The sequence below is a fragment of the Muntiacus reevesi genome, chromosome 5 (assembly GCF_963930625.1).
Source record: "Muntiacus reevesi chromosome 5, mMunRee1.1, whole genome shotgun sequence".
In the NCBI taxonomy this organism is placed as follows: domain Eukaryota; kingdom Metazoa; phylum Chordata; class Mammalia; order Artiodactyla; family Cervidae; genus Muntiacus; species Muntiacus reevesi.
The window spans coordinates 99,297,133-99,313,220 of record NC_089253.1 but is presented as its reverse complement, the minus strand read 5'-3'; positions in this window follow the sequence as shown (position 1 = coordinate 99,313,220).

Genomic DNA, 16,088 nt, shown 5'->3' with positions numbered 1-16,088 from the left:
CAAGGAGATCAAACCAGTCAATCCGAAAGAAAATCAATGCTGGATATTCATTGGAAGGACTGATGCTAAAGCTGAAGCTCCAATACTGTGGCCACCTGATGCAAAGAACTGACTCATTTGAAAAGACCCTGATGTAAGGAAAGATTGAAGGCAGGAGGAGAAGGGGACGACAGAGAATGAAATGGTTGTATGGCATCACCAACTCGATAGACATGAGTTTTCTGAGCAAGCTATGGGAGTTGGTGATGGACAGGGAAGCCATGACTGCAGTCCATGGGGTCACAGAGAGTCAGGCATGACTGAGCATCTGAACTGAACATTATAATTTCTGCCTTAGAGATGGGGAAACTGAGGCTCAGAAAGATTTGCTGACTTGCTCAAGGTCTGTACTTAGGAAGTAGAGCAGCAATAATCTGAAATTCCAAAGCCTGATATCTAACCACAATGCCTTCATGTTTGTTGACTGAATAACTAAATAAATGTAGAGTCTTTCAGACAAAATATTTATCTGGAAAAAATATCAGTCCAAGCTAACTGGTTTCTTCATCTTTCCATAGATCTGTAAACTACCCTAAGATAAAAATAAAATTTACTTGAGATTCAAAGTGGTTTTCTGAACTTTAGAATACAGGTAGTTCAGTTCAGTTCAGTCGCTCAGTTGTGTCCAACTCTTTGCAACCCCATGGACCACATCATGTCAGGCCTCCCTGTCTATCACTAACTCCTGGAGTTTACCCAAATTCATGTCCATTGAGTCGGTGATGCCATCCAACCATCTCATCCTCTGTTGTCCCCTCCTCCTCCTGCCTTCAGTACTTCCCAGCATCAGGGTCTTTTCAAATGAGTCAGTTCTTCACATCAGGTGGCCAAAGAATTGGAGCTTCTAATTCAACATCAGTCCTTCCAATGAACACTCAGGACTGATCTTCTTTAGGATGGATTGGTTGGATCTCCTTGCAGTCCAAGGGACTCTCAAGAGTTGTCTCCAACACCACAGTTCAAAAGCATCAATTCTTCAGCACTCAGCTTTCTTTATAGTCTGTAGTAAAATAAAATGCATTTAAAATGTTAACAAATCAAATGGAATTAAATAGTATGTGCATGCATGCTCAATCACTCCTGACACTTTGCGACCTCATGGACTGTAGCCCATCAAACTCTGATTTTCCAGGCAAAAATATTGAAATAGGCTGCCACTTCCTACTCCAGGGAATCTTCCAGACCCTGGGATTGAACTTGAGTCTTCTGTGTCTCCTGCATTGGCAGATGGATTCTTTATCACTGCACCACCTCAGTTCTGTTCAGTTCAGTTCACTTGTTCAGTAGTGTCTGACTCTTTGCAACCCCATGGACTGTAGCATGCTAGGTGTCCCTGTCTGTCACCAACTCCCAGAGTTTATTCAATCTCATGTCCATTGAGTCAGTGATGCCATCCAACCATCTCATCCTCTGTCATCCCCTTCTCCTCCCACCTTCAATTGTTACCAGCATCAGGGTCTTTTCAAATGAGACAGTTCTTCGCATCAGGTGGCCAAAGTATTGGAGTTTCAGCTTCAGCGTAAGCCCTTCCAGTGAAGATTCAGGACTGATTTCCTTTAGGATGGACTGGTTGGTTCCCCTTGGCAGTCCAAGGGACTCTCAAGAGTCTTCTCCAACACCACAGTTCAAAAGCATCAATTCTTTGCTGCTCAGCTTTCTTTATGGTCCAACTCTCACATCCATAGATGACTACTAGAAAAACCATAGCTTTGACTAGATGGTCTGGAGGAAGCACAAGCTGGAATCAAGATTGCCAGGAGAAATATCAATAACATCAGATATGCAGATGACACCACCTTTATGGCACAAAGTGAAGAACTAAAGAGCCTCTTGATGAAAGTGAAAGAGGAGAGTGAAAAAGTTGGCTTAAAGCTCAACATTCAGAAAACTAAGATCATGGCATCCGGTCTCATCACTTCATGGCAAATAGATGGGGAAACAGTGGCTGACTTTAATTTTCTTGGCTCCAAAATCACTGCAGATGGTGATTGCAGCCATGAAATCAAAAGATACTTACTCCTTGGAAGGTAAGTTATGACCAACCTAGACAGCATATTAGAAAGCAGAGACATTACTTTGCCAACAAAGGTCCATCTAGTCAAGGCTATGGTTTTTCCAGTGGTCATGTATGGATGTGAGAGTTGAACTATTAAGAAAGCTGAGCACCAAAGAATTGATGCTTTTGAACTGTGGTGTTGGAGAAGACTCTTGAGAGTCCCTTGGACTGCAAGGAGATCCAACCAGTCCATCCTAAAGGAGATCAGTCCTAGGTGTTCATTGGAAGGACTGATGTTGAAGCTGAAACTCCAATACTTTGGCCACCTGATGGGAAGAGCTGATTCATTTGAAAAGACCCTGATGCTGGGAAAGATTGAGGGCAGGAGGAGAAGAGGACGACAGAGGATGAGATGGTTGGATAGCATCACCGACCCGATGGACATGGGTTTGGGTGAACTTTGGGAGTTGGTGATGGGCAGGGAGGCCTGGTGTGCTGAGGTTCATGGGGTCGCAAAGACTCGGACATGACTGAGCGAATGAACTGAACTGAACTGACTGGATGGACCTTTGTTGGCAAAGTAATATCTCTGCTTTTTGATATGCTATCCAGGTTGGTCGCAACTTTTCTTCCAAGTACCAAATGTCTTTTAATTTCATGGCTGCAGTCACCATCTGCAGTGATTTTGGAGTCCAAAAATATAAAGTCTGTCACTGTTTCCACTGTTTCCCCATCTATTTGCCATGAAAGATGGGACCAGATACCATGATCTTAGTTTTCTGGATGTTGAGCTTTAAGTCAACTTTTTCACTCTCCTCTTTTACTTTCAACAAGAAGCTCTTTAGTTCTTTGCTTTCTGCCTTAAGGGTGGCGTCATCTGCATATCTGAGGTTATTGATATTTCTCCTGGCAATCTTGATTCCAGCTTGTGCTTCATCCAGCCCAGCGTTTCATGATGTATTCTGCATATAAGTTAAATGAGCAGGGTGATAATATACAGCCTTGATGTACTCCTTTCCTGATTTGGAAGCAGTCTATTGTTCCATGTCCAGTTCTAACTGTTGCATCCTGACCTGCATACAGGTTTCTCAAGAGGCAGATCAGGTGGTCTGGTATTCCCATCTCTTTCAAAATTTTCCAGTTTATTGTTATCCACACAGTCTAAGGCTTTGGCATAGTCAATAAATCAGAAGTAGATGTTTTTCTGGAACTCTCTTATGTTTTTGATGGTACAATGGATGTTGACAATTTGATCTCTAGCTCCTCTGCCTTTTCTAAATCTAGCTTGAACATCTGGAAGTTCGTGGTTCACATACTGCTGAAGTCTGCCTTGGGGAATTTTGAGCATTACTTTGCTAGCGTGTGAGATGAGTGCAATTGTGCAGTAGTTTGAGCATTCTTTGGCATTGCCTTTCTTTGGGATTGGAATAAAAGCTGACCTTTTCCAGTCCTGTGGCCACTGCTGAGTTTTCCAAATTTGCTGGCATATTGAGTGCATCCTAAAAGATGATGTGCCATCTTTTAGGCTGGGAAGCCCCAATTAAATAGCATAGATGGGAAACAAAATCAAGAACAAGGAAAAAAAGAACAAGATTTCCTTTGATAAGCTTTTGCTGTTAGCCAAGAATTAACAACAATCTCTAGGGCTTCAATAAAATATCACAGGATTTCCAAATTTCTTTTTTTATTTAGCTTATGCTTCTTATTTTTTCAGAGGATCATGGGCTCATAAATTATACCTTTTGTTTGGAGAAGAGAAACCCATTAACTATTGTTTTTCTTTTTCTTTGCAGTGATTACCGGATATTTTTGAACATTGCCCCCCAGTACTCTCACACCCAACCCTAATCTATACAAGAACAATTAGCATGACCCCTGCAGAGACTTTAACGTTCTGTGGGTGAGATTGGTTCCTGCAGTCTTTGAAATCTGGCCCCTGGGCTCAGTGCTGCATAGAAACTTGATTAGTTGGTTCATTGCTAGATTGACCTCTGCTCAGGCTCTTAGTGATGCAGCTCTGTTACAGTAAAATGATTTGTGGGGAGAGGAAATCTTGTTTGGAAACACGTGGTGTAAGCTTTCGTGCCATGAGATGGACACGGACAGTGCAGTTTTTTTTCCCTGCCATAGCCTGCCTTCCAGGAGCCTTGAGTTCTCCTTTAACATAAAGGAGAGCAGCTCATGACTGGGAACATTTTGGTCCTAACGATATTCACTTTGATTCTTTGGAAGCAGCTCTGGCTGAATAAAATATTGACAGGAAAGGTTGTGGATTCTTTTCCCATGATGTTGGTCTATCTGTGAGATGGTTCAACAGAATCCTAATCACATGTTAAGTTACAGCAAAATGATCATAGTTTTTCCTTTTAAAACTGTCTGTCTTGGTGCCATCTGTGCAATTTTAAGTCTATCACTGAACGCATAGAACCAGGAGTCACATCAACATAATTTTATGTATTTCTGACAGTCCTGGAATGTGTCTTTCAGTTTTTTGGTGTTTTTGTTTTGTTTTCTTTTGATTTAATATTGTTTGCATTGGCTTCTTAGTTGCACCATGCGGAATCTTATATTTTAAGTTTCAGCATGTGGAATCTCTGACTAGTTCTCTGACCAGGGATCGATCCCAGGCCCCCTGCATTGGGAGCGTAGAGTCTTAGCCACTGGACCACCAGGTGCAAATCCCCTGTCTTTCAGCTTTAAACCTTTCTTTCACTTCAGGACATTTGGGAGTCATTTCTTCCACTTTAGGACATTATGCTTCTCACTGGCCCCCACCCCCTTGTCATGCTATGTGTGGGGCCCTCACCCCCGTACTGTCTCCCCATTGGAAGCAGAATTCAGAATCACAGCATTTTTAACATGCAACTCACTTCCCCAGATCCGTGCTCTCCACCTCAGCATGGACTCTTGGCAGGAAGCCTCCTATCCATGGAGCACTCAGGTCTCTAGGAGTCTCTCAATTGTATTTTCATGCAGATAGCATCCTTGAGCTCCGCAACTGCGTGTCCAGCCCTGCATGATAAAATGTTCACAGCCCCTTCATGTCTGGTGTTGAAGTGGTGCTGCCCCTCCAAGCACAGAAAGCCGCTCAGGGTGGCTGCTCTTTGGATTCTTTCTGAAAAGAAGAGAACAGTCTCTTGTCACCCACATCCTCAGCCTCAGAGCTGTCCTTCTTGTCCTCCCCGTCTATGGGCAAACACTGCTCCCTTATAGCAGCCTGGAATCTTAGGACTGTCTGCCTTGCTCACAGCTCAGCATCTCAGAGGACATCTCATGATGGGGTGATTTCTACAAGTGGGCCAGGCAGACAGTCAGTGCTGGAAGAGGGGAGTTTTATAACTGCCATACAAGCTCTTCACGGAGGGTGACTATTGTCTTGTTTTGGGAAATTGAGCACCTTCCTGCAGGTATTTTCACTATGGTACTGAAAGCCAACAGCAGTGTGGAACATAGTAAGTCTAGAGAAAGAATACTTAACATCCCAAAGTGAAAAAGAAAAAAAATTAACAGAGTGCATCTCATTTCACAATTTTAAACAACTTAAATTTTAAAAACAATTTAAAGTTTTAAATTTAAACAATTTAAATTTCACATACTGGCCCAGGATCTTGGAATTGGACAAAACTGGGTTTGATGCCAGTTCTGCTCTTGATTGCCTGTGTGACATTGGACAGGTCATGTCTCTATCCTCAAGTTTCTCATCTGCAAAACTCAGGTCATCAGACCCCCATCATGTCTTTGTAAGAATTTTTACATTACACAAAATAAGCATGGGTCTGGGGACACAGGAAGTGTTTAATGAGCAGGAGCTGTTGCCTTCATTATGACAGAAAGCTGGCACTATGATAACATTGTGTGTGTGCTTAGTCACTTAGTCATGTCTGACTCTTTGCATCCCCATGGACTTTAGTCTACTAGGCTCCTCTGTTCATGGGATTTTCCAGGGGATCTTCCCCACCCAGGGATCAAACCCACATCTCCTATGAGGAAACAAGAGTTATTTTTATTATAGAGTGTTTGGTAAATAAATTGCTTCTGTATTTGAATTGTAACAGAGCTCAACTTTTTAAGCACTCCCCAACATTATAATAATATTTCTTTAGGTATTGTGGACACACTGTTTGCAAATACTATCTGTTATCCAAAGAAAGTCCTTGGGTTTTATTGACATATGTTTGATTTCTTTCCAGTTTTATATACTTGGGAATATATTCACTTTATCAATTTCTTTAATTTAAACTTCTTAGAAAATCTGTGATTGATGCAATTAGAAAGTGCCAGGCATGTGTGCTCAGTCTTGTCCAACTCTTTGTGACCCCATGGACTGTACCCTCCCAGGCTCCTCTGTCCATGGGATTTTCCAGACAAGAATACTGGAGTGGGTTGCCATTTCTTGCTCCATAGAAAGCGAAGAGTAGGTGACAAATTCTGTGTGAAGAACTCAAGGGCCACAACCCACCCTTGACTGTGGGAAATGGCTGAGATATTCCTGGACTTCAGGTGATAATTTCCAGGAATCTCAAACATTGCCATCAAAATACAACTACTGTTGAGCCTGCACACTCTGAAGCCCATGCTCTGCAACAGAAGAAGTCTTCGCACCACAACTAAGACCCAGTGCAGCCAAAACCAACAACAACAACAACAACAACAAAAATACAGCTACGGGAGAGGGAAGGAACCCAAAGCAGAGGACAGAGCAGGAATCTTCCTGGAAATCTTGTGTTTGTCTTAAAATTTCACACCAATGTTGCATTCCTTTCTGTATTTCATGGTGTTTGTTTTACGATGGAAAGAATGGCCTCCCCCAAAAGGCTCAATCCCCTGAAAGAGGACCGGGGGTGAGGGTGGGGACATAGTCATTTCCAGCACAGGGAATCAGTATTAATAGGAAAAGAGAGGCCACACCCTTGCAGTGAATACAAAGGTAGTATCCAGGAACATCTGGAAAATGGAATTTAGAGAAATAAAGAATGATAAGGGAAGGAAGAAGAGAAAGGTCTTGGGGGTAGAGTTCTAGGCTGAAATCAGGACCTGGAAGAAATAGCCCAGTCATGACTGTGAGCTCCCAAACCTCTCTTAGGATGCCTATCATGTGTGAACTGCACTGACCATCAAACAACGATGGGCTCTCAGCTTCTTTTCAGGGAATCGATTGGTTCCAGGAGTGAAGTGAACCTCCCTCCCATGGAGTGCACATTCCATCAGGACCCCAGTTAAGATATTCAATCTTCTGTCACCATAAGGTTGACATGTCCTTGGCTCCGATTTCTCCTTCGTGAGCCAAAGTCCACTTTCTCATTGTAGTCTTTACCTGGACAGTGACATTGCAATGAAAATCTGCACATTGTGCCCGGGGAGGTCTTCTGGCTACATGATTTTGTAACAATTCCTTTCTCACAGAGTGACTCTATTGTGATGTATCCCCTTGCAGCTTCCATGAAGTTAAAGTGGAGTTGGCCTTGGTAATGCTTGGAGGCTGCACATAAAGAGAAGAAAAGCATTTTTTTTTTTTTTTTTGAAGGCCAGTAGGACAGTGCTTGGTTAGATCCTGTCTAGGTGTGACTACAGAATGATGGAGAATTCATTAGCTCTGTATGGTGTTTAGGGACCAAGAGGAAGACAGTGAAAGTGAGAGTACCTATTAATCATCTTTGTGCTAATTGGAGCTCATCTGCTATTTCCAGAGCCTGCTCGGAGCTGTGTTCCAGTGGAGATGGCCTTTTATGCAGACTCTGGAGGAAACAGGCAGGACTGGCAGGCACAGACCTGTCTCATGTCAGTGGTGGATAAAGATAGTGGCTTCAGTTTCCTCAACAGGAGAATGAAGCTGATAGTTGTTATTGTTGAGTCACTACATCATGTCTGACTCTGCAACCCTTGGACTGTACCACAGCAGGCTCCCCTGTCCTCTAATAACTCTCAGAGTTTGCTCAAATTCACCTCCATTGAGTCGGTGATGCCATCAACCATCCCATCCTCTGCTGCCCTCTTCTCTTTTTGCCTACAGACTTTCCCAGCATCAGGGTCTTTTCTAGTGAGTCAGCTCATCTCATCAGATGGCCAAAGTATTGGAGCTTCAGCTTCAGCAACAGTCCTTCCAATAAATACTCAGGATTGATTTCCTTTAGCACTGACAAGTTTGATCTCCTTGCAGTCCAAGGGACTCTCAAAAGTCTTTTCTAGTACCACAGTTCGAAAGCATCAATTCTTTGGTGCTCAGCCTTCTTTACGGTCCAGTTGTACCTAAAGCATGCCTGGCATGAAGGTCCAGTGTGAAGGTACATGAAGAATGTTCAGCAAAATGCTTGACATTCAGTGAGTACTTAATAAGAGCTGCTGCCATCACCCATCGTGCTGGTGTTTCTGTTGTTACCACTGCCTTCCTCTGAGCAAGGCATGGGCAGCACCAATCTAAGGAATTAGCATAGTTCCTGTGTAGTCTGGAGGCCTTGAGAAATAGAAGGCAGATGGTGTAGGAGTATAAAGGAGTTCAGATGTGGGCCTTGTATTGAGAAGAGCTCTCTTGGTACAGACATCAATTCAAGGTAATTCGGGAAAGGAGGGGATTGATCATAAGGGGTCAAGCAGAGGCAGCTTGATCTCAGGATGAACTGAAACCAAAGATGAGAAAGGTGTCAGGGATGCCTCGGCCCTGTACTGCTGTGAATCCTTACCCCTTCATGTTGTCTTCTTTCTTTGTCTCTCTCGATGCCTTTTATTTATTTATTGCTGACCGTGCTGGGTCTTCTTTGTTGTGCACGAGCTTTCTCTAGTTGTGGTGAGCAAGGGCTACTCTGTTGCAGTGTGTGGGCTTCTGACTGCTGTGGCTTCTCTTATTGTGGAGCATGGGCTCTTGGGCATGGGGGCTTCTGTAGTTGTAGCATTTGGGCTCAGTAGTTGTGGCACATGGGCTTAGTTACCCCATGACATGTGGGATCTTCTTGGACCAGGGATTGAACCCTAGTCCTCGGCATTGGCAGGTGGATCCATAACCACTGGACCACCAGGGGAGTCCCAAGATGCCTGTCTGACAACCAGACCACACACTAGAATATGGTTGCCCATTCACACAGAGTTTCCATGCTGTATGTACAGCCACCTCACTTCACTCCACGTCTCAGCTCCTGTTGTAGACCACTGGGCAGGGTTGTCCAGGCCCAGTGGCTGCAAGTGAAATAAAAAGGGTGACGTGGTGTAGGGGGCAACCCAGGGCTGTAGGCACGGACAGTTGACTCCTAGGGAACCTCAATGTTACCAGGGCATCAATCCCCTAGAGCTTCGCTTTGTGGCAGGCAGACTCAGAGAGTCAAGTCAGGACCACACCTGCTCCAGGCTCATGGAAATAAGGCTGGGGCATGGTAATAATCATGGAGAATGGTTGAGTACTATCACTGAATACTAACTCTAGGTTAGGCACTGTTTGAGTCCTCTGTTTGCATTAATTAGGCTAAGCTTCATGACTGTGAATTAGGCATAGCTTTATCTCCATGTGATAGATAAGAAAAGTGATACCAGAGAGTTGAAGTCATTTATACAGTTCATAAGAGATGGAAGCAGGACTTGGACTCTGCATCTCTGATTCCAAAACACACAGCTCTTGAAAAGCCCCTCTTCAATGGGAGGCAGGTCAGCGCTCCCCCAGGCTTCTCTCTGGCCGTGGGTTTGGATTTGGACCCAGGCCACATTTATCTTCCACGATGTAGCCTTGACCACATTCCCCCATCTTGGGACTTGTTCCAGCTCCCGCTCGACTTGTAGGCCATCTGTTCTCAAGCCCTGAAGGCTCCATCAGGACCTGATTCTGTCACCACCTTGCCTGGACTTCCTTCACGCCCTTGCACTCTTTGTCTTCGCCTGTGTTGTGACTTCTAATGCATTATTGCTCTTCATCCAAATCCACATGTGTTTCTCAGCAGCCACCATGTAACTCTGGGTCTCTTGCAAATATATTCATTTAAAACAGTTGGTGATGGATTTATTATCAGCATCTCAGATCCTTGGTTTTAAAGTTTTTTTTCTTTTAATGTCTACTTTCAAACTGGACCAAGTATATAATTTGTGTCTTTTCCATTGGTGCCAGGGTAGTATATTGGGTCCTGTCTACATTTTGCCATAAGACAAACCATGGTTAAAAGGTCCAAAATGTCATCCCTAGAGGTCAGGGACCACTAAATTGTCTGATTTGGAGGGGTATTCCAATATCATTGTTTTTATGTCTGCAATCTTGAGCTGGTCACCCAGCTTTTTTTTTTTAATTGTGGTAAAATATATGTAATGTTGTTGTTTAGTCACTTAGTCATATCTGACTCTTTTGTGATCCCATGGACTGCAGCCCACCAGGCTCCTCTGTCCATGGGATTTACCTGGCACGAATGCTATAGTGGGTTTCCATTTCCTTCTCCAGGGGACCTTCCTGACCCAGAGATCAAATCCACATATCCTACAGTGGCAGGTGGGTTCTTTACCACTGGGCCCCTTGGGAAGCCCATACATACATAAAATTTACCATATATAAAAAGCCCATACATAACATAAAATTTACCATTTAGGCAACCTAGAATATATAATTCAATAGAATTTAGTACATTCACAATGCTGTGTAACCATCACTGCTGTCTAGTGCCAGAATATTTCATCCCTGTGAAAGAAAACCCTGTACCCAATCATTAATTCATTCCTCCCTCTCTCCCCCTAGTTCTTGGCAACTACTAATCTGCTTTCTTTCTCTGAATTTGCCTGTTCTGGATATTTCATGTAAATGGTATCATACAATTTGTAGCATTTGTGACTGATTTCTTTCCCTTAGTATAATGTTTTTGAGGTTCATCTGCATTGTAACACATATGAGAACTTCATTCCTTTTAAAGAATGCTCCACATTTCAGAATAATATTCCACTGTATGAATATATTACATTTTGCATACTCACTCATCAGTTGATGGACTTTGGTATTGATTCTACCTTTGGCTGTTATGACCACTGAGTGCCACTGTGAACATTCATGAATAAGTGTTTGGTTGAACACCTGTATTCAGTTCTTTTGGTGATGTACCTAGGAGTAGAACCACTGGTTCACATGGAACTTCTCCATTTAACTTACTGAGGAATTGCCACTCTGTGTTCCATGGTGGCTGAACCGTTTTGTATTCCCACCAGCAATGCATGAGGGTTTCAATTTCTCTGCATCCTTGACTCCAGTATCAACTTTGACTTGCAGAATGAGTTTTATTACAACAGCGGGGGCAAATACCTGAATTATTTAAGCTTCATTTATTTAATGAGACTATGTTAAAGCAAGAATCGGAAACTGGTTAGCATTTTAATGCAAAATGCATCAAAGAATTTGAGATACACAAAAAGCAAATGTTGTTTAACATGTAGGGATAAATCTGATCATTAGTTCATATCTATGGACCATATAAATGACAAGATCATAAAATCCATGGTGCTTCTTGTGGCAGGGCTGTGCCCCATGATATGATTCATTTGGGATATTTTTCTGTAAAAATATACAATAGCCCATCTTAGTGACTTCTGGACTCGTCTGTATAAAATGAGTGTTTAGGGTCATATTATTATTATCTCATGCCTGCACTTCATCTGATCCATAAAAACAGAGGCATGGTGTGCTAAGCTGCTATCCCTCTTCTGAAAACATGAAGAGATTTCCTGTGTACCTTCAATTTTTGCTAATGACACAAAATATTGAAACTTGTTATTTTTCCCTCTGCCAACCCATGAATGTGCTACCCTTATCTGAAACCTAAATAAATACTCATTAATATACAGTGAAATCCAAATGAGCACTTCATACAAATAAACCTGCTATAAAAATACATGTTTCTTCAAATTTGTAGACCAGAATAACATGAAATAAATTTAACATTATTTCACATGCAGAACCGCCAACCAAATAAACTGGTTTTCATGATTCAATTGCCTAAACTCAGGTAGGTAAGAAAGCATATATATGACTTTTCATTCTATAATCCATCATACACTTTAAGAACAGTATTATTTGGTTGAGATTTTTATAGGCCAAATGGAGAAAAATGTGCATAACAGCTGATTCTAGGATGATGGGCTGGTGAAGCAGACAAAGTGGAGAGAAGCTGGCTATTTTCTTCATTTGTTTATTCATTTTTGTCTTTTGGATAAATATTTATTTTTTCAAGCACTGCTGTGAGCCAGGTGTTGTAGAGAAGCAGTGATGAACAGAAAGTACCTGGTTGCTGACCTCATGGAACTTTCAGTTATCCGTTGCTACAGAGGAGATGGGTGGTGATGGTGGTGTAGTTGCTAAGTCATGTCCGACTCTTGCGACCCCATGGACTGTAGCCTGCCAGACTCCTCTGTCCATGGGATTCTCCAGGCAAGACGACTAGAGTGGATTGCCATTTCCTTCTCCAGAGGATTTTCCCGACCCAGGAACTGAACCTGGGTCTCCTGCATTGCAGGCCCCACAGAGGAGATGAAACCAGTTAATTCTAAAGGAAATCAATCCTGGATATTCACCAGAAGGACTGATGCTGAAGCTGAAGCTCCAAAACTTTGGCCACCTGATATGAAGAGCCAGTTCATTAGAAAAGACCCTGATGCTGGGAAAGATTGAAGGCAGGAGGAGAAGGGGGTGACAGAGGACGAGATGGTTGGATGGCATCACTGAATCAATGGACGAGTTTGAGCAAACTCTGGGAGATCGTGAAGGACAGGGAAGCCTAGCATGCTGCAGTCCGTGGAGTTGCAGAGTTGGACATGACTGAGCGACTGAACAACAATATTGCTACAGAACAAACTATCCCCAAACAAAAGGGTGTCACCTTATTATGCTCACAGTTCTGTGGCCTAGGAATTAGGGTATCATCCAGAGAAGGGGTTCAGCCCTGCTCCAGAGTGACTGGGCTGTCATCTGGGGTGCTTTGAGATGGCTGAAACCATATGTCTAAAGTCTCACTTGATGCGGAAGACTGGATTCCTGGTTTTTCTCACAAAATTTAAGATCTTCTTTAACCTGCCAGAGAGGCAGACTTTAAAGAAGTATTCACATTAATAACTATTACAATGAAGACAAAGTACAGACTTCTTTCCAGTAATCAGGACTTCTTGATTGCAGATGATGGAAACCCAACCCAAATGTGCTAATGAAAAGAAGGAAATTTAGTGATCCACCTGAGAAGTCTGTGGCTGAATCCCAATGCTGTAATGATAATATTAAGAATCTCACTCCCTGTCTGTGGGTGAGGTTTCCCTCTTAACTCCACTGGTTTTATTCTCAGGCTGGGGGTCCTTATTTAATGGCTAGTCAGACCACCAGCTCTCCACATTCTTAGCAAACTCAATCAGTTTAGCAAACTCAACTGGAAAAGAGCCTTTCTTTTTCTTAATAGTTATATCAGATTATTCTGGAATTAAATGTTGTTGGGCATGTTTAGGTCACAAGGCTGCTCCTGGACCACTGTTGCCTTGGAGATGAAATGCTTTGGATGGAGAGGTCTGGATGACATGTTCACCTCTGTGACCTGGGAATGGCATCAGCCCTACATGAACCACAAGTGGACATGGGTGTTTCTCCAAGATGGAATGAGAGTTTCTTTTATTAGAAGAAGAGGGAAATCGATGTAACCAGACAAACTACATGAAGTACCCATGAGGGCTTCCCAGGTGGCCCTGGTGGTAAAGAACTTACCTGCCAATGCAGGAGACATAAGAGATGTGAGTTCAATTCCTGGGTTGGAAGATGCCCTGGAGGAGGGCATGGCAACCCACTCCAGTATTCTTGTCTGCAGCATCTCATGGACAGAGGAGCCTGAAGGGCTATAGTTCATAGTGTCATAAGAGTTGGACATGACTCAAGTGACTTAGCACACTTTAATTATTCCTGCCTGTCTAACTCAGTGGAACTATGAGCCATGCCATGTGGGGCCACCCAAGATGGCCAGGTCATGGTGGAGAGTTCTAACAAAACGTGGTCCACTGGAGAAGAGAATGGTAAACCACTTCAGTATTCTTGCCTTGGGAACCCCATGAACAGCATGAAATAGCAAAAAGATAGAACACCAAAAGATGAACTCCCCAGATCTGTAGGTGCCCAATATGCTACTGGAGAAGAGTGGAGAAATAACTCCAGAAAGAATGAAGAGACAGAGCCAAAGTGGAAACAATGCCCAGTTGTGGATGTGACTGGTGATGGAAGTAAAGTCTGATGCTTTAAAGAACAATATTGTGTGGGAACCTGGAATGTTAGGTCCATGAATCAAGGTAAATTGGAAGTGGTCAAACAGGAGATGGCAAGAGTGAACATTAACATTTTAGGAATCAGTGAGCTAAAATGGACTGGAATGGGCAAATTTAATTCAAATGACCATTATATCTACTACTGTGGGCAAGAATCCCTTAGAGGAAATGGAGTACCCTCATAGTCAACAAAAGAGTCCGAAATGCAGTACTTGGGTGCAATCTCAAATGACAGAATCACTTAACACACACAAGGCTAAAAACACAGAGTGACCTGCCTTGAAGAAAAGGTTCCTCCTTGTGTCGTTACTTCTAATTATTCAACTTACATTTGTTACATTTTCATTTTGTATGATGCACTGGACTCATTGTAACTGGGATATAAAACGAATAGACAAATGGGTAATGGAGGGTGTTCAAGAAATCTTGGGGTTCAGCAAGAGAAAAGATATGACCACTAGGTGGCGGTAGCTCACACAGGCTTTATTGAGTGACCCTTTGGTAGTTTGCATGTGAAGTCCTGCACAACAGCAGACTATGCAGAAATGCAGAAGGTCAGTACTCAGAGGGGAGGAGGGCGAGGAGCTCGGGGGAGAGAGGGGTCCTCCAGGGGACTTAGGTGTCCAAGTGGTGTCACTCGCCAGCACAGTGGGGAGTCTGGGTCAGAGACCAGTAGGGTCTTGGGGTCTTTATGTACCAGGGCTTATCTCACCAATGGCTAGCAGATGTTGGGCACAGTTTTGTGGGGTTTGCAAAGCAGTTCGTGTGTGTGTGCTAAGTTGCTTCAGTTGTGTCCGATTCTGCGAACTTTTCAACTGTAGCCTGCCAGGCTCCGCTCTCCAAGGGTTTCTCCAGGCAAGAATACTGGAGTGAGTTGCCTTGCCCTCCTCCAGGGGACCTTCATGACCCAGGGATCAAACTCAGGTCTCCCGCATTGCAGGTGGATTCTTTACCATCTGAGCCATCAAGGAAGCGGATGACTTCTCTTCATGCCTTCTGCATTGGTAGGTGGGTTCTTTACAACTAGCGCCACCTGGGAAGCCCTTGCAAAGCAAACAGGCTCTAAATAGTTAACAATCTGCTTATTTAGTCTGTATTTAAAATATTTGGATGTAAAACATTTGCGTCTGGCACCTGCTGCCTTTTGAGCTAATGGGTCTCAGCCTGCAGTGGAGAAATAAACACCGCAGAGTAATACACAGAGACCATCTTGGTTTATTTCTATAACAAAGATTCAGTAGTTACACTCTGTTACAAGCATAGCAACTAGTTAATATCAGTAAGTTAAAGACTTGAGGTACAAACTGTAGAATAATCATAACAGTGAATACCATGTAATAATTATGTGCCACATGCTTTGTGCAAATGATCTCATTTATTGTAACTCTCAGAAACTCTGTGAAATAGTTTCTATTATTATCTCCACTTAGAGATGGGGAAGCTGAGGCCTCAAGCAGCTTCCTCAACGTTATACAGCTAGTTGGAGAGGTGGACAAGATTGAGACCAGACTTCTAGAATCCATACTCTCAAACTGACTGCCAGAGCATCTTTAGAGAGCTGGATCCTCTTTCTTGGTCTCGGTTTTCTCACCTTTAAAACTATGAGAATATCACCAAGTGGTACCCCACAGCCAGCCTGACATCCTCTATGCCTAGGATTGCTCTGTGTGGTACCCTACGTGGAAAGACATCAACTCAGCCTCCTTGGCTACATCCTGAAGGAAATGATGAGAATGGAATAGCAAGACATAGGGGACCAGAAGGATAGTTTGTTTGCCCAAAGGAGAACATAGCACAATGAAGCAACAAGGGGTGT